At 41.4% G+C, this 22,228-nt stretch overlaps 1 protein-coding gene and 1 pseudogene across 2 annotated transcripts in view; both read right to left on the bottom strand.

Annotated features, from left to right (window-relative positions):
* Positions 1-22,228, bottom strand: part of Fbxo15 (F-box protein 15) — a 315,106-nt gene that overhangs the window by 57,298 nt on the left and 235,580 nt on the right. Inside the window, exon 13 of one of the 2 annotated variants that reach the window (XR_005496060.2) lies at positions 8,867-9,019. The exons of the other annotated variant lie outside the window; for it this stretch is intronic. The gene's annotated coding sequence lies outside the window, so the exon portion shown is untranslated. The remainder of the gene's footprint in view (positions 1-8,866; positions 9,020-22,228) is intronic. 2 annotated transcript variants of the gene reach the window in all.
* LOC134482967 (rho-related GTP-binding protein RhoG-like) lies at positions 1,142-8,850 on the bottom strand (annotated as a pseudogene).

The raw sequence follows: 22,228 nt of genomic DNA, 5'->3' as shown, positions 1-22,228 counted from the left end.
CAACAAATTGGAAAACATTTCAAAAGAATCTACTGAGTTGGAGATTTGCAAGGAAGATGAACACTAGAAAGCATTATGAACTAACTGAATTTAAAACATTGAAAACAAACTGAATTCACAGTCTTCTCATGTGCACAGGAAATAGTTTTAAAAACAAACTAAACACTGGCCACGGAGCAATTCTCAAACAGTTAAAGGATGTAAATCATACAAACTACGTTCTCTGACCACACAGAAGGAAATTAAAGATGAGTAAACTGAAAGGAAGAAAATTCACAAATGTATGCAAATTCAACACATTCTTTACAATTATTACAAACCTTACACTGTACTAAAACTGACCTCTTACACTGGACAGATGAGTTTAAAGTACATGAATTATGTCTTAATGGAGTTGTTTATTTTAAAAAATCACATATATATACATACATACACACACACACACACACACACACACACACAAATGCTCTGCCATCAACACCTTAAGTAAATATGGGGAAGGCGATTTTTATAAAAGAAATAACTAGAAAACATTTCTTCATTTGGAGAATCCTCTGCATATTCAAAATGATTATTTTATATAATTCCTTTGTCTGGTGTTAGTTTTCTGGACGATTTAAGGCACTCCGTTAAAAAGAAGGTAATTATGTTTTGTGAGGTTTACTTTGGGATGGGAATGAATGCTAGAAGTATTAGGGATTGAAGCCAGAGCCTTGAAACTTTAGACAAATGCCTACCACTGAACTACCCATCCCAAGTATAATACTATCTTAAATAATATTCAATCTCCTTTGACAGAAAACCCCCAGGGAACATCAATACCCTGTTGAAGTGTCCCAACAATTAACAAAGGATGAAGAAAGCATTTTTTTTATTAACTTGAGTATTTCTTATATACATTTCAAGTGTTATTCCCTTTCCCGGTTTCCGGGCAAACATCCCCCTAATCCCTCCCCCTCCCCTTCTTTATGGGTGTTCCCCTCCCCATCCTCCCCCCATTGCCGCCCTCCCCCCAACAATCTAGTTCACTGGGAGTTCAGTCTTAGCAGGACCCAGGGCTTCCCCTTCCACTGGTGATCTTACTAGAATATTCATTGCTACCTATGAGGTCAGAGTCCAGGTCAGTCCATGTATAGTCCTTAGGTAGTGGCTTAGTCCCTGGAAGCTCTGGTTGCTTGGCATTGTTGTACATATGGAGTCTCGAGCCCCTTCAAGCTCTTCCAGTTCTTTCTCTGATTCCTTCAACGGGGGTCCCATTCTCAGTTCAGTGGTTTGCTGCTGGCATTCGCCTCTGTATTTGCTGTATTCTGGCAGTGTCTCTCAGGAGAGATCTACATCCGGTTCCTGTCGGCCTGCACTTCTTTGCTTCATCTATCTTGTCTAATTGGATGGCTGTATATGTGTGGGCCACATGTGGGGCAGGCTCTGAATGGGTGTTCCTTCTGTGTCTGTTTTAATCTTTGCCTCTCTATTCCCTGCCAAGGGTATTCTTGTTCCCCTTTTAAAGAAGGAATGAAGCATTCACATTTTGATCATCCGTCTTGAGTTTCATTTGTTCTGGGCATCTAGGGTAATTCAAGCATTTGGGCTAATAGCCACTTATCAATGAGTGCATACCATGTGTGTTTTTCTGTGATTGGGTTACCTCACTTAGGATGATATTTTCCAGTTCTAACCATTTGCCTACGAATTTCATAAAGTCATTGTTTTTGATAGCTGAGTAATATTCCATTGTGTAGATGTACCACATTTTCTGTATCCATTCCTCTGTTGAAGGGCATCTGGGTTCTTTCCAGCTTCTGGCTATTATAAATAAGGCTGCGATGAATATAGTGGAGCACGTGTCTTTTTTATATGTTGGAGCATCTTTTGGGTATATGCCCAAGAGAGGTATAGCTGGATCCTCAGGCAGTTCAATGTCCAATTTTCTGAGGAACCTCCAGACTGATTTCCAGAATGGTTGTACCAGTCTGCAATCCCACCAACAATGAAGGAGTGTTCCTCTTTCTCTGCATCCTCGCCAGCATCTGCTGTCACCTGAGTTTTTGATCTTAGCCATTCTCACTGGTATGAGGTGAAATCTCAGAGTTGTTTTGATTTGCATTTCCCTTATGACTAAAGATGTTGAACATTTCTTTAGGTGTTTCTCAGCCATTCGGCATTCCTCAGCTGTGAATTCTTTGTTTAGCTCTGAACCCCATTTTTAATAGGGTTATTTGTCTCCCTGCGGTCTAACTTCTTGAGTTCTTTGTATATTTTGGATATAAGGCCTCTATCTGTTGTAGGATTGGTAAAGATCTTTTCCCAATCTGTTGGTTGCCGTTTTGGCCTAACCACAGTGTCCTTTGCCTTACAGAAGCTTTGCAGTTTTATGAGATCCCATTTGTCGATTCTTGATCTTAGAGCATAAGCCATTGGTGTTTTGTTCAGGAAATTTTTTCCAGTGCCCATGTGTTCCAGATGCTTCCCTAGTTTTTCTTCTATTAGTTTGAGTGTGTCTGGTTTGATGTGGAGGTCCTTGATCCACTTGGACCTAAGGTTTGTACAGGGTGATAAGCATGGATTGATCTGCATTCTTCTACATGTTGACCTCCAGTTGAACCAGCACCATTTGCTGAAAATGCTATCTTTTTTCCATTTGATGGTTTTGGCTCCTTTGTCCAAAATCATGTGACCATAGGTGTGTGGGTTCATCTCTGGGTCTTCAATTCTGTTCCATTGGTCTATCTGTCTGTCTCTGTACCAATACCACGCAGTTTTTATCACTATTGCTCTGTAATACTGCTTGAGTTCAGGGATAGTGATTCCACCCTGAAGTCCTTTTATTGTTGAGGATAGTTTTAGCTATCCTGGGTTTTTTGTTATTCCAGATGAATTTGCAAATTGTTCTGTCTAGCTCTTTGAAGAATTGGATTGGTATTTTGATGGGGATTGCATTGAATCTGTAGATCGCTTTTGGTAAAATGGCCATTTTTACTATATTAATCCTGCCAATCCATGAGCATGGGAGATCTTTCCATCTTCTGAGGTCTTCTTCAATGTCTTTCTTCAGAGTCTTGAAGTTCTTATTGTACAAATCTTTTACTTGCTTGCTTAAAGTCACACCGAGGTACTTTATATTATTTGGGTCTATTATGAAGGGTGTTGTTTCCCTAATTTCTGAAGAAAGCATTTTTAAATTTAATGATGCAAGACATTCTAATCACGAGAGAAATACTTAACATGTGAGTCTCTGACTATTTAGTTTGGGTAATAACAACACAGCAAACTAAAGCATCGTTTATTTTGCATTTTCTCCTATCAGTGTTTTAAGATCATTATAAAATTTAAGCAGAAACCTATGTCCAATAAATTCTAAAAAAGCAACGCTGACTCCTTTCCACTGAAAATCTGAATAAGTATCGAACTGCTTCCATTTATAACAGCAGTCACATAGGGAGGAAGCACGGGGACAAAACAATACAACAGCTACCATTGGCAGGACACCTTCTGTTCCTCGGGCCCTAGGTTTGGTGATTATCTCATGAGATCTAAAGACAACTTGTCAGAGCACGAGTTACCAACATCCCTGCTTTCCAGATGAAGGCACCAAAAGTCAGAGAGGAAAGACAATTTATCTAAACCTAATAGTTTGACCAGTATTAAAAAAAAAAAAGAGTAGTTTTTTCACGGAGCCATCATATATCACCCCCCCCCGCACTGGAGACAGGAAGTTTTATTGATGCTGATGGGAGTAGAAACAGCCCCCAGGAGCACGGGGCCTGAGTCAGTCAGCAGGCGCATAAGTCCTAGCACATGGGTTAGGTTGGGGTCCAATTTTCTTCTCAGTATTCTGTGGCTCCTCCCTTGTGAGAGGGAGAGAACATCTTGGAGAGCCTACTCCAAGAGCTAAGGCAGAGAGAGGTTAGACCCTCTATATTGAGAGGAGGCATTACATCAGGCAGCAACAGCTTTGTGGAAAGCTGGATGTACTGGTCAGTAATGGGAAAGGAGGAGAACACTGGGTTGACCTAGTAGAAAGGTCAACCCAGTTGAGGTGAACTCATGGAATACTTGGTAGTCCCAAACAGAGCGGGGTGGGGCCCAAAGCCCCTTTCCCTGTGTACCTACTTAAGGAATCAAAGGCGTTCAGGGAGTTCCGAGGCAAAGGGTGCCAGAATTAGTCCTTAAGGCACAGCTGGAGGCAGACAAGGCACCAAGGCACAATTGGTGATGGGGACAAGGGATAGTACCAGGGTCACAAGAGGATGCAGGACCGCCCATGCTTTGTCAGTGTTGGGTTGAGCACCACCCAGACATCCCTAGCAAACATCTCCTTGATGCCTCTACAAGGCCGAGCACTCGAGGTAGCGCACAGCATGGATCTGCTTGGCCAGTGCCTGGCCCGGCTGTGGTGTGATAGGCGATTAACCCTGCTCCTTCAGGCTGTGCTCTCAGGTCTTTCTTGGTGCCCACCAAAAGGATGGGCATGTCAGGGCAGTGGTGACACACCTCTGGGTGTCATTTGTGCCTCCCGTTCTCATAGGAGGGTGGACTGGCAATAGAGAAACAGATGAGGAAGATGTTGCTCTGAGGGTAGGAAAGGGTGTGTGGAGGGTCATATTCCTCCCGTCATGCAGTGTCCCACAGGTTTAGGTTCACGGTGCGCCCATCAACCTCACTCTGGGTGCTGTAATTGTCGAACTCAGTGGGAATGTATTCCTTGGGAGAAGGCATGAGTTATATAGCAGATGAGAAGGCACGTCTTGGCTATGGCCCCATCGACCACCACCACACACTTGATGCCTGGCATTGTGTTGTAAAGTTACTATACTACCATGAAGGCACTGCCTCTCCCTCTTCTGGACCCCAGTGGAAGTAGTGTTCTGGGGCAAAATCAGAAATGAAAAGGGAAACATAAAAACAGATCTGAGGAAATGCAAAAAATCATCATATCCTACTACCAAAGCCTATATTAAAAAAAAAAACCTGGAAAATCTGAATGAAATGGACAATTTTATAAACAGATACCAGGTACTAAAGTTAAATCAGGAACAGATAAACCATTTAAACAACCCCATAACTCCTAAAGGAATAGAAGCAGTCATTAAAAGTCTCCCAACCAAAAAGAGCCCAGGTCCAGATGGGTTCAGTGCAGAATTCTATCAGACCTTCATGGAAGACCTCATACCAATATTATCCAAACTATTCCACAAAATTGAAACAGATGGAGCGCTACCGAATTCCTTCTATGCAGCCACAATTACTCTTATACCTAAACCACACAAAGACACAACAAAGAAAGAGAACTTCAGACCAATTTCCCTTATGAATATTGATGCAAAAATACTCAATAAAATTCTTGCAAACCGAATCCAAGAACACATCAAAAAAATCATCCATTATGATCAAGTAGACTTCATCCCAGGTATGCAGAGATGGTTTAATATACAGAAAACCATCAACATAATCCACTATATAAACAAACTGAAAGATAAAAACCACATGATCATTTCATTAGATGCTGAGAAAGCATTTGACAAAACTCAACACCCCTTCATGATAAAAGTCCTGGAAAGAATAGGAATTCAAAGCCCATACCTAAACATAGTAAAAGCCATATACAGCAAACCTGTAGCTAACATTAAACTAAATGGAGAGAAACTTGAAGCAACCCCACTAAAATCAGGGACTAGACAAGGCTGCCTACTCTCTCCCTACTTATTCAATATAGTTCTCAAAGTCCAAGCCAGAGCAATCAGACAGCGAAAAGAGATCAAAGGGATACAGATTGAAAAGAAAGAAGTCAAAATAACACTATTTGAGGATGATTTTGATTGAATATTTAAGTGACCCCAAAAGTTCTACCAGAGAACTACTAAACCTGATAAACACCTTCAGCAAAGTGGCTGGGTATAAAATTAACTCAAATATATCAGGAGCCTTCCTCTACACAAAAGAGAAACAAGCTGAGAAAGAAATTAGGGAAACAACACCCTTCATAATAATCCCAAATAATATAAAAATACCTCAGTGTGACTTTAACCAAGCAAATGAAAGACCTGTATGATAAGAACTTCAAGCCTCTGAAGAAAGAAATTGAATATCTCAGAAGACGGAAAGATCTCCCATGCTCATGGATTGGCAGGATTAATATAGTAAAAATTGCTATTTTACCAAAAGTGATCTACACATTTAATGCAAACCCCATCATACTTCCAACCCAATTCTTCATAGAATTAGACAGAACAATTTGCAAATTCATCTGGAGTAACAAAAAACCCAGGGTAGCTAAAACTATCCTCAACAATAAAAGGACTTCCAGGGGAATCACTATCCCTGAACTCAAGCAGTATTACAGAGCAATAGTAATAAAAAAAAAACTGCATGGTATTGGTACAGAGACAGACAGATAGATCAGTGGAATAGAATTGAAGACCCAGAAATGAACCCACACACCTATGGTCACATGATTTTTGACAAAGGAGCCAAAACCATCAAATGGAAAAAAAAGATAACATTTTCAGCAAATGGTGCTGGTTCAACTGGAGGTAATCATGTAGAAGATTGCAGATCTATTCATTCTTATCACCTTATACAAAGCTTAAGTCCAAGTGGATTAAGGACCTCCACATCAAACCAGATACACTCATACTAATAGAAGAAAAAGTGGGGAAGAATCTTGAACACATTGGCACTGGAGAAAATTTCCTGAACAAAACACCAATGGCTTATGCTCTAAGATCAAAAATCAACAAATGGGATCTCATAAAACTGCAAAGCTTCTGTAAGGCAAAGGACACTGTTGTTAGGGCAAAATGGCAACCAACAGATTGGGAAAAGATCTTTACAAATCCTACTACTGATAGAGGGCTTATATCCAAAATATAAAAAGAACTCACAAAGTTAGACTGCAGGTAGACAAATAACCCTATTAAAAAATGGGGTTCAGAGCTAAACAAAGAATTCACAGCTGAGGAATGCCGAATGGCTGAGAAGCACCTAAAAATGTTGAACATCTTTAGTCATAAGGGAAATGCAAATCAAAACAACCCTGAGATTCCACCTCACACCAGTGAGAATGGCTAAGATCAAAAACTCCGGTGACAGCAGATGCTGGCAAGGATGTGGAGAAAGGAACACTCCTTCATTGTTGGTGGGATTGCAGACTGGTACAACCATTCTGGAAATCAGTCTGGAGGATCCTCAGAAAATTGGACATTGAACTACCTGAGGACCCAGCTATACCTCTCTTGGGCATATACCCAAAAGATGCTCCAACATACAAAAAAGATACATGTTCCACTATGTTCATAGCAGCCTTATTTATAATAGCCAGAAGCTGGAAAGAACCCAGATGCCCTTCAACAGAGGAATGGATACAGAAAATGTGGTACATCTACACAATGGAATATTACTCAGCTATCAAAAACAATGACTTTATGAAATTCATAGGCAAATGGATGAAACTGGAAAATATCCTGAGTGAACTAATCCAATCACAGAAAGACACACATGGTATACACTCATTAATAAGTGGATATTAGCCCAAATGCTCGAATTACCTAAGATGCACAGAACAATGTAACTCAAGAAGGATGGCCAAAATGCAGATGCTTCACTCCTTCTTTAAAAGGGGAACAAGAATACCCTTGGGAGGGAATAAGGAGGCAAAGTTTAGAACTGAGACTGAAGGAACACCCATTCAGAGCCTGCCCCACATGTGGCCAATACATATACAGCCACCAAACTAGATAAGATGGATGAAGCAAAGAGGTGCAGGCTGACAGGAACCGGATGTACATCGCTCCTGAGAGACACAGCCAGAATACAGCAAATACAGAGGCGAATGCCAGCAGCAAACCACTGAACTGAGAACAGGACTCCTGTTGAAGGAATCAGAGAAAGGACTGAAAGAGCTGAAGAGGCTTGAGACCCCATATGAACAACAATGCCAAGCAACCAGAGCTTCCAGGGAGTAAGCAACTACCTACCCATTGACTGATCCTGGGCTCCAAATTCATAGGTAGCAACGAATAGCCTAGTAGGGGCACCAGTGGAAGGGGAAGCCCTTGGCCCTGCCAAGGCTGAAACCCCAGTGAACAGGATTGTTGGGGGAAGGGCTGCAATGGGGGAAGGATGGGGAGGGGAACACCCACATAGAAGGGGAGGCAGAGGGATTAGTGGGATATTGGCCTGGAAACTGGGAAAAGGAATAACATTTGAAATGTAAATAAGAAATACCCAATTTAATAAAGATGGAGAAAAGAAAAAGAAAAAAGAAATTTTACCAGAATACTGAATCTATGCTTCAAAAACTCAAAATACCTCCTACTTAGTGCAGTAGTCTCTTTCCCTTCTGCAACATATGACCTGTGCAGTCAAGAAAAAGATATTAGAATTCCATCAGAAATGTAACTTTTTGTGATGGTGTCTCCTGTACAGTTATTGTCAAAGCTGTCACCAGACACATCCAGAACTTGTCATTGCTGGTGCAGCAGTGAAGACTTTTCAGGATGAAGACCAGAGTACTGTATGTTGCAAAGAGCACTCCCAGAGACTCTGTAGAGTTAGAAAAAAAGTAATAAGATGGAAATGCTGCTTCTGACTGGACTGCAACAGAAAGGTAGTCTTCAAATATTAGAGCACAAGATATAATTTGGACTGAACTAAACAGAGGAGAAAAAATGCTCAGGTTGGACTTCGGTCATTCCCTCTGATTTTCCATTGAATAATAAGTGTAGTGTAATAAAGAGGTGAAAATTGGGATGTACAATATGAATAGTGAGTAAATGTTAAACATTAGCAAGTACAGGCACTTAGTGATTCTTTTACAGACATACATTCCAAGAATATGCCTCACAATATTAAAAAGCCAGCCACTTACTTTGAGCACATGAACCTGCTACTCCACGCCCTTGGATGGGATGTGTAATCATTTTCAGAGTAATAGAGTGGATGCTAAGCTGAAGATGGTAACATGTCAGGAACACACCGTCCATGAAGGTGGAGCAGCAACTGGGGGTGCTTCTATTGGGGACTGATAGGAGGGAATGCAAGAGGTTAACGAGGTAATCTCTAAGACTCTGACCCACTCATTCAACCACCAACCCTATATGAGATGAGGGTCTCCTCTGTGTATGAAGCATCATTCCCAGCCTCTGGGTCTGGGGTTTTTCCAATGTACCATGGGAGCCTCTTGAGAAGAGGATATTCTATCCTGCCAGGTAACTTCAAAGATAAGAGGCAGTAGTGCACATCTGAGGCTGACATGGTGCACAGAAGCTAGAAGCAAATGCAGTTTTGGCTGTGACACCTCCTTTTCAGTAGCCTTTAAGTGCATGCTAATCGTACAGATACTGGATTTCAATGTGACATCTTCATACATGCACATGATATGTATAATATACTGACCACATTCACCCCATTACACTCTCTCATAAGCTACTCACTTGTCCCCTTCTAGACATGGATTCATCTTTTATTTTCATATCCTACTGTCCCAAGTTCTACATAGGAGAGAAAACATATGACATCTGTCTTTCTGTATCTCAATTATTCCACCTAATATCATCTTCAGTTCCATCCACTTTCATTTATTTGACTGTTTAAAGGTTTATTTTTTTAATTTAATTATGAGGATATGTGGGGATATGTGTACATGAGTCCAGATTCCTATAGAGGTCACATATGACAGATCCCCATGGCACTAGAGTTACAAGCAGTTGTGAGTTGCTTGATGTGAGTGCTGATAACTGAATTTGGGTTCTCTGCAACAGCACTTTGTGTTCTCAAACACTGAACCATCTCTCCAGACCCATTTTTCTTCAAACAATAGAATTGTATTGATGACGTGGCTGAATAACACTCCACTGGGTGCATGCTGTGTTTTCTCTGAATTCATTTACTGGTGAGCACCTCAACTGACTGGATATCTTAGCTATCATAATGAGTACACTGATAATCATGGATCCGCAGGTATCTCTGTGATATGTTGGCTCTAATTCCTAATATACCCAGAAGTGATATAGTTGGGTTTCTTGATAGTTCTGACCATAAGCTTTGAGGGAACTTGACACTGATTTTCATAATGGATGGACTAATTCACATCTAACAAGCAATCTATAATAGAGTTTGTTTTCTCCACATCCTCTCTAGCACTTTGAAATTGTTTTATCTATCCTACCTTAGATAAGGTAGAATCTCAATATAGTTTTGATTGAAATCCCTTGCATTTCCTGATGGTCAGACATTAAACATTTATTCCATGTATTTATTAGTCATTTGTATTTCTTCATTTGAAGAATGGCTCAGGCCATTTGCCTATTTATTGGCTGGATAATTTGCAAATTCCTTGCTGTTTAATTGTTTAGCTCTTCACGTACTGTGTTTATTGAGTTCCAGTCAGAAGGGTAGCTGAAGGGATCTTCTCCCTTTCCATAAGCTGTCTCTTTGTCCTGATAATTGCTTCTTTTATTATGCAGAAGAGTTTTAATTTGGTGCAATTCCTTTAATTTGATGCCAATTGTTCCTATTATTTCCTAAGCAATTGAAATCCTGTTCAGAAAGTTGTTGTGTCTACATGTTGAACTGTCTAGTATCTAGAATGTTCCACACACACTTGAGACTTGTGCTTCAATATAGTCACACTAAGGAGCTCTCAGTGAGTGACTTGCTTTTAATCACTAAGTACAACATGCTGTGTTTGTGTATTGAAAGACCCTGCTATTAAAGTTGCAGTTCCTCCTGACCAGCTGGCTCTCTGAGCTCTGCCCAAAATGGAGGACTCCCTTTCTCAGCTTGACTTTGTCTGGAGAGAGTCCCTGAACACAGGTGCCTGGCCTTATCTCACCCATAATCCCAAAAACCTCTGAGGAAAGTCATGTAGTTTATGACCAGATTATAGGTTCAAATTCCTCTTTCCTGATAAGAACCTTCCCTGAAAGCTCCTGGAATTTCTCCTCATGTAAATGAAGCATTCTCACCCTAGCCAATAATGTACACCCACCCTGGAGATCCCTACCCACTCTCCAAAGTCTGTATAACCCTTGTTCACCCCAAGTAAAGTTAAACTGTCCCATTGAAGCTAATCCCAGAAGTTAATCTCAGAAGTCATGGCTGTCTGAACCCTGATTCTGCTCCCCTTGTGGTTCCCCTCACCCTCATGAATGAGTGGCCACTGACTCAGGAGTAAGGAGAGACCACATTTGTGTGTTTGTGAAAGTCTTCTCAGGCTCCCATGTTTCCTTATTTTCTTCCTTGACTCCTTACTATATTTTAAAAAGTTACCCTATGCAGTTTTTCTAGTGGGTTCAAAGTTCCAGGTTGTAATGTAAATTAGAACCTTTAATCAACTCTGAGTTGGTAATTGTACAGGAAGAAAGTGAAGACTTTCTCAACTTGGTCTTCAGACGTGGATATCCAATTTCTCCAGCATGCTCTCCATTACTTCAAGTCAGCTCTTGAGACATGTTGTTCCAGCCATCAGCACTTCAGTTCTCTCCATCACCGCTCCTAGGTCATAGTGAGTTTTACCCACTGCAGCCAGAGGGTAAAGGTCTCTGTATCACACTTGTCTTATCATAGAAAAATCACATCAGCACCTTGGGTAGTGTGTGTGTGTGTGTGTGTGTGTGTGTGTGTGTGTGTGTGTGTGTCCCACTTGGAACAGAGTCACAAGGCTGCACAGAACCTATGATCTTACTCAGCAGAGGAACCAAGGTATACCCCTTGTCTATCTCTGCCTTTGATCTGCAAAGCCTTTGAAAATTAATTTAAAAAATCCCTCTATATGAGCTTCAGAGAACACTTTCCAATTCTGCCAACTGTTAAGATTTTTCTTACATGCATCAGGCATTGCAACTGAATACACATCTGGGATTACTGTCTTGCCCCTACTCAGATTCTCTAAATCTATGTTAGAGAACCATAAGCTGTTTAAACCTTTAAATCAAAACAGTGCTGACTTTTAAACAGAAGAATCTAAAACAAACTCTGAAGAATTTAGAAAACTTCTACAGCACACAAGGTGGGCTCAGTTTTCATTGAATCTTGTGAGTTTTCCTAACATCATCAGTTTTCTCTTTCTCCAGGGTCTTTGTAATACATTTCCTACTTTAAAAACCCAGGGCATAAACTCATGTTTATCAAAGCCCATATGCAAATCTTCAACAAACAAACACACAGAAAGGTCTAGACTCATATTTAACACCCTAGCGTATAATTGTAAGGAAAACTATCCACTTTGAGTCTTCTGCTGAACAGACTTTACATAATATTTTAAAGTATGCGGTAATTGATATACATCCAGAAATGGGCAGCAAGAAACAATGTAACCATTGTCTCCAATATATTGGTCAAAATAACACATAAAATAACTTATTAAAATTTAATGTTTCTTTTTCCAGATAATCTTTTTGGTACAAGTAGATTATCTGATACTATCTTTTAATCTTTACTCCTAGCCATCTGGACTAAAATTATTCTTTGTAATATAAATATTTTTTCTATCATGTTAAACATTTTATTGCATGAGAAGGCTTAGAGTAAATGCACACAAAATAAATATGAAGCAAGCAAAAATGTTATAGAAATCCACAGTTTTAGGAGAAAATAAAGCTCTTTCAACCAAAATTATCTAACAAATGTTTCAAATAACATTTCTGATAAATGTACTATGCACTACTTTTTGTTGAAAATAATTATATTCATACAATATAATTTGATCATGTTTTCTCCTTCCCTAATTCATCCTGGATCCTCCCCAACTCCCCACTCACCCAATTTTGTTTTTTTCTTTTAATGATTTTTCCCTCTCTTTAAAAAAAGACAAACGAAAACAAAATGAACCAAGAAATAAACACACACACACACACACACACACACACACACACACACACACACACGCATGTGCACGGGCACGGAAAAAGAACACATAGAACACAAAAACAAAAATCAAAATAAACAAGCAAAAATCCAATAAGATCCAAAAAGGTGCTCAAATAAAGCAGTGTGGGACAAAAAGTCTAGAAATACCATTGAGTTTGTTTCGTGTTGCATGAGGCCAGGCTTAGAGTATGGTTAATAAAACCCAGGGAGACTCCATTGGAGAAAACTGATTCTTTTTTTCCTTTACCAGAAAGTGTTGTGTAGATTGCTTCATGGTTTGGGATGGGAACCCATGTCTACTTCCCTGTCTCAGTGCTGGGACTCCATCTGGCTTGAACCTGTACAGGCCCTTGATGCTGCCTCAGTCTCTGTGAGTTCCTACATGCACTCCTGACATGTCTGAAAGACACTGCTTCCTTGGTGTCATTATCCCCTCTGGCTCTTTGGATCTTCCACGTATGTCCCTGCACATCTGATACACTACTTTTCAAATCAGACTGTACTGTGTATATTGGATATTTAGAGCATGATACCGCAGGATGTGTAGAGATAGTAAACTAGTTACTATCTCGAAGCAGAAGATATTTGCATATGAGCTAATATTAACAGAAAATATTTACACGTATAAAACACAAGGTGATTATCTAGCCTACATACCTAGAATATGCCAGTAAGAGGATATCTTTATAATTTTTAGAAATAATCCTTGCTTTAAATTCTTCAAAGGTGAAACAAGTAAACCCTTGAACTGTGTGCCTTCTCAGAGCCAGTAGTTGTTAGGCTTGGGGTCAAGGAATGGTTGCATTTTAGCAATGAATCTGTGCCCTCCAGAGACAATGAGCAGCACTGACTTTCTGAAGTGGGACCGTCTCTGGACTATGTCATTGTAGTTTCTTTAGTGTTCATATAAGGACACTGCTCAAGTCTGTACATATAACACATGCCCTGGTCTGGGATTATTACAGTAGATTCTTCCATTAGTTGGAGAAGGACTTCGAAACATTAATTATGACTCCAAGAAAAATTCAGTTTGCTTTAGAGAACACTGTCCAAGTGTAAAGTGGGGTGGCCCCTCCTAGCTTAAGGTTAGATGTGCAGTGGGGTTTGCCATGGCTGACTGAGTTGAAGGATTGTCTTCAAAAGTCCTATTATTGTCAATTATGGCATGAAATTACTGCTGAGTATTAATCATCTTATTCAACCATATAAACATGTGATTGGCTGTCACATCACAGACCTGTCATTTCCAATACTAAGCTCAAATCCCGCAAACACAGGAGGAGCCTTTATTACTTTCTTGTATCCAAGAAGAGGAAGATGATTGAGGGCAGGGAGGGCTCTGTCTTCCCACAGAGGTAAGCTAAGTCTAAGCAGGGTCCCTTGGGAGCCATACTCCTTAAAGCTCCAACCTGGCTTCATACAGCACTCCACTTTTTTTCATGTAGAGGACACAGAATAATAAGAATTGTGGAATGGCCCCTCTATGACAAATTGCCGACACAGGCCTTCTTAGCAGTTCACAGTGGTGTCCTCCACAGAAATGGGCACTCAATGTGGGATATCATGGTGACACTGGTTTGATTTGACTTCTTAGCACAGCACGTGGGACCACATACATGTGTGGCAATAATGTTTATTATTCCTGGCAATATCAAACAAGATCAGATTTGAATTTGAGGAAGAAGAGGGATAAAAATATCACCACCTCTTACACTCTTTGTTTCTCTAGCATCTTTGGAGTAAGTGTTAAGAGAGAGAGAGACCAGAGTGGTCAAACTAGATAAGAACAGGAAGAGAAGAGTCAACCAGCTGGTACAGAGTTGCAGTCACACTCCCAACCCATATTAAATCATTTCTAAGAGGCATGCTTGACATCTACAGGGTCCTGAATATGGTCAGTGTCTTAATTAGGGTTTTTATTGTTTTTATGAAAAAACATGGCCAAGAAGCAAGTTGGAGAGGAAATGGCTCACACTTCCACATCCATGTTCATCATTGAAGGAAGTCAGGACAGGAACTCAAACAGAACTGGAACCAGGAGGCAGGAGTGTATGCAGAAGCCACAAAGGAGAGTACAGTTTACTGGCTTACTCCCTTTGGCTTGCTCAGCCTGCTTTCTTAGAGAACCCAAAACTACCTGCTCAGGGATGACAACACCCACAATAGACTATGTCCTCCCCTATCAATTACTAATTAAGAAAATGTCCTACAGCTGGATCTTACAGAGGCATTTCCTTTCAGATAACTCTAGTTTGTGTCAATTTGACATAAAACTACCCAGCGCACTCTCTTTAAGATGCAGTTCTGGGGCCTTCCGGAAACATGCAGAAACCTATGCTCTCAGAAAATCCAAACCCACAAGTACGGTGTGTCCCCACAAGGGGATAGTGACAGGTGGCGTTCCTATGAGGACTCTGCTTCCTTCTGCTAGGAGCTCAGACCATCTCCCTCCAGGAGTCACTGAGTGGCTCTGCACAGCAGCATGCTCCCTGGAGGAGATCTGCTCAGCACAGAGTTGCTGCTGGCATCATGGTCTGGAATCAGCCCCTTGGAGATTCAGAATGGATCTGAAGGACCTTAAAAGTGCTGCCTTGGAAGAACTCTGTTACTTCTTTCAAAAGAGGATGTTCCTAGTGTCTTTAAAATTTAAATTCCTCATGCCTATTAACAACTCACAGTATTAGTAGTTTTGGAAATACTTAAGTACCCTATGGCAAGTCCTTTGGACCCTTGGGTGGGGAATATAGTCCTTTCATGTCAGTCACTGCTAAGGTCAGCATTCTTCAATTAAGAATGTCAGCGAACCTCAGACATAAACATCTTCTCTGTCTTTGTCACCAGGACATATCAACCACATTTTCATTTTACATCAAAATGACGGCAAACCTCTCATACTCACTACTTCTAAATTATCCATTCATGCATAGCCAGGTGTCATCACTTAACTTGCCATACTTCAAACTAGTAGGTCAGGAATTTGTTTTAGATATTTCAATAACTGCAAATTTGTTTCCTTTACTTTCTCGACTTAGAAACATCATCCCAATAAAAAGATCCATAGAGTTCTCCTGATCATCAAGGTATTTATCAGTGAGAACACCAGAGATAACTCTGTTCGATGGTCTCTCACTATGCCACAAGGCAAGCCAGACTGACTAAGATGTACTGTCTTGCTAAAACTATATCAAAAGAGCACCATGGAAACACAAAGCACTAGGAGGCGAGGAATCGGTGGCATGAGTCTTGGGCAGAACTAAAATAAGGGACGGTGCTCCATCATGATCCAGCTAAAAGGCCACACCACTCCCTTTCCTGCTGCCATGAGCAACCTGCTAGGTCTCAGTGCCACAGTTGAAGGGCTGCCAGCTGCTGCATTCTACATAGAAGAGAGGATCACAGACTGTAAAAAGGACAAGAGTCCCTGTTGGATTACTTTATCTGTGTGTCTAGTTCTAAGTTTAAATGGACAGTGGAGGGCTGGGGAGATGGCTCAGTGAGTAAAGGGGCTCACTTCCAAGTCTAACATTCTCCATTCAGTCCTAAGAGCCCACATGATTGGAAGAAAGAACTGATTCCCACAGGTTTTCCTCTGACTTGCACATAAGTGACGTGGGACACACACACTCACACACACACACACACACACACACTCATACACTCACAAACAGACATACACACACACACTCATACACACACTTATACACTCACACACAGACACACACACTCACACATACCCATACACACAGGTACACACACTAAATAAATAAATAAACAAATAAATAAATATTAAATAAATGGAAAACATTTAAGAGAATAATAGAATGTCCAAGGTTCGCCAGAAAACCACTGGTTATAAAGGCATAAGTGTAGCAGCCACACTGGGACGGGGACTGAGTGTCATGGCCAAGGTCAGCGATGCAGCATCCTGTCTGCTGCTTGTGGGCAAACACCTGGCATGCACAGAATTAGATTCAAATCCCCCTCTGTTACTGGCAGGACAAAGCCTCACACTGACTTTATCACAGAGGATGATATTGTTGAGAATGAGGCTGACAAACAGGAGGGAGAGACATCAAGACATCAGGTCTCCACAGCAAACCAAGAGCTATGGAGATAATGTGCACACTTTTTTTTTTTTTTTTGCATAGGCTGGAGAAGACAGAGCCTGGGGTACAGCCATAAATGCAGCAATCACACAGCCATCACACGATACATCCTAAAAAGGAGGAAAGGAATGGTTCCCTTAAACTACTGGTGTTCCTTTCGAAAGTTATAAAACAATGTCTGAAACCCCAGGCATGAAAAAACTGAATCAGCGTCTTTGGAGCCAGAGCTCCAGTTCTCTCAAAGCATCCCCACCCCCAACACCATGACTGTGAGGCTAAAGTTGACAATCATGTTGTCGGCTCACCTCTCCAACTGTATCAGAGTCTCAGTGTCAACAAAACACAAGGTCTAGGGGCCCCACCAAGTAACCAGCCTGATGTGTTGGTGCTTAAGTCAGCGATTCATTAGTAGCTGTGATTGCTAGCATTGCTGGCTAGAATTTCTGAATTGACCTTTCTGTCCTAGCCCTGGTGCTTACGCTCGATGACAGTAACTAATTACTGTTGGCAACATTTCCATTATCAGTTGGAAAATCCTCCTGCAGGGGGCCCGGATAGGGCATAGAGAGGAAAAGAAAGTTTCCATCTGCAGAGAAACAGGAGCCACTTCTCTGTGTGATTTTGCATAAATTACTTAACCTTCATTTGGTAAAACAGGGATAAAGTAAACTACCATATTGGATTATGAAGATTAAGTGAATTGTGTGAGAGCAACCAGTGCATTTCCATAAATAAATTTCTGATTCATTTCCAGCAACAAACACCTATTTATGTTTTATTGTAATGATGTGGTTTGTCTTTGCTGAAAATTTAGCTTAGCTCAACAAAATGTTCTTGTGTGCAGCAGAGACCATGTCTACTACACTCCACCAGGAGAAACTGAGGCTCAAAGTAAGATGGGAATCTCCACAGCCTTTAATGTCCTTTATGTAGCAAGCCCGTGGGACAGCCCTAATGGGAATTTCATCTTGATTCATTTGTAATTTACATTGCTACATCTTCACAAGTACCCAAAGTATGACACGCCATGACTTCTACACCATATACTCGGGAGAGAAGAAAACAGATAAACATGAAGGTGGCATTTGAAAAGCTACAGTTGCATACTTTTCATGTATAGATTTATTTCATTTCCCCAAAGTTATGTTCATGAATTACGAAACTTGTTCATGACTTAGAGTAAGATAATTTTTTCAAAAAGCAAAGTGTTTTTCTTTAACCTTATCTGTATCTCATGAGAATTTTTTATATTGGCTGGAGAACACAGCCTGGGATACAGTCATACATCAGAAGAGCTAAGAGCTGGCAGGTCCATTGCAAAAACGGAGTGCCTCCCCCCTCACTTGCACAAACATATGTGCGTGCGAGCACACACACACACACACACACACACACACACACACACACACCCCTTCTGTGGTTTCCCATCAAGCTTTTCACTCTCACCATCAGGCCATCTTAGAATAATAAACTTTCTTGTTGGGTTCAGGGTGGAAGATGAGAAAACTCAACAGAGTTTAAAAATTAAAAGTCTTTTCTGTTTGCACAGGGAGGTGGCCAGTCTGGGATCTGAACTGGGTCCCTCCCAGTGTAAGAAAATGTACATTTTCATAGGACAGAAACACAAAGTGAGGAGAGAGGAGGGGAGGAAGGGGATCAATCAAGGGGATAAGTAAGTTCAATGTTGGTGATTGGGCCTCATCCAGATCATCTGGTTTCAGGGTCCTTGGCTCAGCTTTTGCAGTCAGGTTCCCTCCTAGACTCTGGTCTAGAATTTAGACAAGCCACATGTAGTCAATTAAGTCAAGATAGGCAATAGATTTACATTTGCGTGACTTAGTTTAGATAACGGGATAACAACAACTTCCCTCCTTGCATCCTTTACTGGATAACAGAAAAACACAAAACACCTGAAGAAGCAGTCTAGGCATTGGCTCCGGAGTCAGGGAACATGAACTCAGATCTGGGCCTGGAAGCAAGAAGGAATTTGTTCCCGAGACAGCTGGACTCAGGAAACTGTCTCCTAACAGTGACTACGAAGTCCAATGCTTCAAGGTCAAGTGTTCGCTTAAGTCTTGAGTTTAGAAACTACGATCACATTTTTTTTTCTTTACTTTACTTTCAGTTAAACTGATCTACAGGCCACCTAGATCTGAAGGCTCACAGACACACTTGTGACTCGATAGGAGACCGGCACAGAACACATAGTGACATTTACTCTTGCTCATGCCTCTAAGGCAGTGATTCTGACAGCAATGATGTTACCCGGGGAGGAGTAGCTCCACTGGGGTCATATTTGGTAGCCACCACTTGTTAAGGGGTAGTGGGAAAAAACCAAGAATTCTACAAAACACCGGAGTTTCCAGAAAAACAGCAAAGAATGATCTGGCCCAAGAGTCAACTGTGATCGTGTTTGCAGAAATGATGTCAGGGCTTCCTTCATCAGAACTGAGGGACTACTGAGTGTGACTTCCTCTACATATTCCTTGGTACCACGGTGGACTTCAGAAGAAAGTGGGATTCATAAGAAAAGCAATATTGTTCAATGACTTTTAATATTCAAGAGAAACATTGAGGCTCTAGTGTGTGCTGAACGCCATAGGGAGAGCAGAGGCCTCTCCTATATGATGCTTGCCCTCAGGAAAGGTGGGCTCCATGAGGTATGGGGCATTCACCAAAGAACAGGTGAGTACAACACTGTTATAGGGGAGAGGGGAGCAGACTCTCAACACTTAAAACGCTTCCAGAGAACATCGGTTCACTTTTCATCCCCCACCTGTGACCTCAGCTCCATGGATCCAACATATACCTTCAGCCCTACATGCATAGACAAAGACACACATAATTTAAAATAAATAATAAAAAAATAAGAGAAAAAAATACCTGCCAGACTATTCAATAGCTCTGGCTTGTGCTAGGCAGTGAAAGGTACCCTGATTCCTGGTCGAGGCAGGTCAAATCCCCTAAAAGAGACCCTAAAAGGGACAGCAGGTGCATTCCTGGCCTCCCAGAACAGGGACTCACTAGCTGTAGCCCCCAACAAACCCTTGTAGAGAGGTTTGAGACAGAGCAGTCATGTACAGCAATGACCCAAGTCCCTCCTCCACAGGTGAGGACATGACCACAGGTCACATAAGTTCAAGACAGATCAGTCATAGAAACAGGACCACGCCCCTGAATATGTAGGTGAGGTCTTCCCAAGCTCTCAGGCCAAACCAATAGGACGTACCTGCTGCCAGACACTGACCCATCCAAAACACTGTATTTAAGTGCCGTGTTCAGAATAAAAGGTGTGCAGGAATTAGTCCATCATCTGAGAGCTTCTGTCTTAAGAACTCTAACACTGCCACTTGGGAAAGAGATCTGCTCTCCCAAAATCATTTCATCATCTCTGCCAGACAAACCCCTGCACCGTTTACTGACTAGTCAGTCTCCTGCTAGCTCAGCCCAGCCGAAGCGGAGGCAGAATTTAGGAGAAGGACCAGCAGCTGGGGGCAGCAAAACCTGTTCCCCCTCCCTGACCGAGTTCTCTCCACCTCGCCCAAACCTACACATCTAGCAGGGCAAAAGATCGCTATGAAGAGCATCCCGGTGCCAGAGCCCTACACTAGGTTAGTTCCAGGCACACTGCAGTCGGTCAATAAGTCATTGTTGAAAGAACAAATGGGATTGAGTTACTGAATGGGGACATACTTAAGATAATGTCCAGATTGGCTCCTCATATTAAAGGACAGAGCTAACACCCAGTGCCCCATGCCCCAGGAGGACCTTCAAAGGCCCACTCATCACCATCAGCAAGGACATACTGACTAGCCTACACCTTGTATCTAAGCAGATCTAAATGGGATAGGACATAGTGGTTGAGAAGGCTATAAATGGAACTCCAGGGCTGGGCCCAGGCCAAGGTCACTGCTTTGGAGTTTGTATGGCTTCTCTGTCATGTGTTCAGGTCCTCCTGTTTCTCCACAGTGCAACACAGCCTAATGCTCGGTGGTCTAGTTAATTTACTGTTGTGCAATAAACATCATGAGCAAGAGAAACTTGGGGGAGGCCAGGATTTAGATGAGCTTACATTTCAAGGTCAACGTCTAATACTGAGAAAATTCAGGGCAGGTATGGCAAGAACAGGAGCAGGAACACTGCTTACTCACTTCCTGTCGCCTCAATCTCGGGATTACCCAACAGCCTAGGGATGCGATCACCCACGCCGTGCTGAGCTTTTCTATACCAATCACCAATCCAAAAGTCTCTCTCCAGAGTAACCCAAATGGCAAGAGTGCCCAACAGTGACTAAATTGGAGCATCCAGATTGGAGAGGAAGTTGCTTCACCTCACAAAGCATCGAGTGCTTGTACCAGGAACCATAAAGCTCCATGTAAGCCCATAGAAGGGACGTCGCCCTGGCTTCCAGCATGGTGCATAGATTTCTTTTTTTTAAAAGATTTATTCATTTATCATATATAAGTACACTGTAGCTGTCTTCAGACACAGCAGAAGAGGGCATTGGATCTCTTTACAGATGGTTGTGAGCCACCATGTGGTTGCTGGGAATTGAACTCAGGACCTGTGGAAGAGTAGTCGGGTGCTCTTAACCGCTGAGCCATCTCTCCAGCCCAGTGCATAGATTTCTGACCTGTTGTAGATCGACTGTCTCACTCAGTAAAGCAATGTCTGACACATTTACCAGTGGTGGGGGAATCTGACCCTTACTGTGTTACATTACTTTAAATGGTCCTTATAAAAAGCATACCCTCACGCATCCCACGAAACGTACGTGAACATTCTTCATAACTTGACGGGAGAGTGATGTTTAAGGTTTTACGAAACTCGCCACCCCACAGAGAAAATTGAAAGCTTGAATACCTAACACGTGTAATGAGAAGCTAAAATTCTACTTTTATGCTTAAAATCTGAAAAATTAAAAATTAAAAATCCCATCCCTCACAAAAGTAATTGGAGCAAACCTAAATTGGGAACATATTTGGTGAAAGATGTGTTACTCAGGTGACCAAATGGCTTAATGTTTTTTTTTTTTAATCACAGAAACAAAACATGTTCATCCTGGTAACACAGAAAAAGAGGTATGAATAGGCTAATTAGTCTATAAAAGAAATCCCAATGAATGTGTAGGATAATGCTCCTCACTGGAAAAAAAAAAAAAAACAAATAAACCCAAAGTAAAACGTATAAATTCAGTTCTTTCTGTGAAAAAAAAATTTAAAGCATAGGCTGTCAATCATTAAGGGAAATTTGGG

Source organism: Rattus norvegicus, chromosome 18, assembly GCF_036323735.1.
Source record: "Rattus norvegicus strain BN/NHsdMcwi chromosome 18, GRCr8, whole genome shotgun sequence".
NCBI lineage: Eukaryota > Metazoa > Chordata > Mammalia > Rodentia > Muridae > Rattus > Rattus norvegicus.
Note: the sequence above shows the minus strand (reverse complement) of the source record. Positions and strands in the feature narration are given on the sequence as shown.